The sequence below is a fragment of the Mycetomoellerius zeteki genome, unplaced genomic scaffold (genome assembly GCF_001594055.1).
Source record: "Mycetomoellerius zeteki isolate Tzet28-1 unplaced genomic scaffold, Tzet1.0 scaffold62, whole genome shotgun sequence".
Lineage (NCBI taxonomy): Eukaryota > Metazoa > Arthropoda > Insecta > Hymenoptera > Formicidae > Mycetomoellerius > Mycetomoellerius zeteki.
The window spans coordinates 1,745,263-1,746,464 of record NW_017257632.1 but is presented as its reverse complement, the minus strand read 5'-3'; the positions used below and the strand labels follow the sequence as shown (position 1 = coordinate 1,746,464).

Sequence of the window (1,202 nt, the reverse complement as noted above, 5' to 3'; positions counted from 1 at the left end):
GAGAGAGAGAGAGAGTGTATGTGTGTGTGTGTGAGAGCCGCGATCCTCCCTCGGGCTCCCACAATCCTCGTGCGCGCATCGTGTGCATGCCGTCACCACCGCCACCGCCGTAGGGGTTGCCGCCGTAAATGGTGCCTAGCCCTGCGACCCCGCGACCCCGTCCACCCGCGAGACAGGTAAGACATGTCGCGACCGCCCCCGAGTCGCGAGGCGCGAGTAGGATGGCGGGTTGAGTGGTGGACACCTGCCTCTTGTTGTCTTTTGCCGAAAAAGAGGAATTCATATAGTACCCTAAGCAAAAAACATACTCTCGAAATTCTTTGGAGTGAAATCTCACTCAAAAGAATGAAAATTGAGCCAGTCTTGAAAAAGAGTGACTCAATTTTTAATTTTTAAGAATGAGATTTCATGAATCTCTGCAACGTTACAACGTTACAACGTTACTGCAATGTTTCGAAATCTTTCTTGTTTACTAGGACAGGCCTCTAATGTCCGGTTCTACCAACGTAGATTAACTTTAATCTCGGTTCCCGGCTTATTCTTCATCCTTTTTTAATTCTTAAAAGTAGAACAAGATGGAGAGTTAATTAAACCAGGATTAGAATTAAATTGCGGTGATAGAAACAGGCCTAACGCCTATTTCCACTAATGTAGATTAACTTTAATCTCAGTTCAATTTACTTTTCGTCTTTTCCCAGTTCTAATGCCCATTTCTACCAATGTTCTATTGTCTATTTCCACTAATGTAGATTAACTCTAATCCCGATTTAATTTACTTTTTATCTTTCTTCAGTTCTAAGAATGAAAAAAAGAGGAATAAATTAAATCGAAATTATTGGGTCAATTCTAAGCAGAATCGTAAGACTCGTAATGTGTTCTCGTAAAACAATTTCTCGTTTTTCAATACTAGCTCAATTGTCACTTTTTGTCCCTCTTTAGAATTAGATTTCTCTTAAGATCTTTAATATCTTAAAATATTAATACAGCTCTGTGATTGGCTTATGACATTTTAAGACTGTACTTAAAATAGTCATAAAGAATTAACTATGAATATGACCATAGTGTTGTACTAGCACCTTAAAATATTACTTAAATAAGATGGTCTTAAAATAACTTGTAAAAACTTGTAAAAACTTACGACTAGTATTCTAATTTTATACGCATGTATCGTAAGACGTACGATTATATATATATATATATAT

At 37.9% G+C, this 1,202-nt stretch overlaps 1 long non-coding RNA gene across 1 annotated transcript in view; it reads left to right on the top strand.

Moving 5' to 3' along the window:
* The first annotated feature begins 18 nt into the window (after positions 1–18).
* LOC108728679 (uncharacterized) overlaps positions 19–1,202 on the top strand; it is a 12,797-nt gene continuing 11,613 nt past the window's right edge. The window contains exon 1 of the long non-coding RNA XR_001936900.1: positions 19–176. This is a non-coding gene — a long non-coding RNA (uncharacterized lncRNA). The remainder of the gene's footprint in view (positions 177–1,202) is intronic.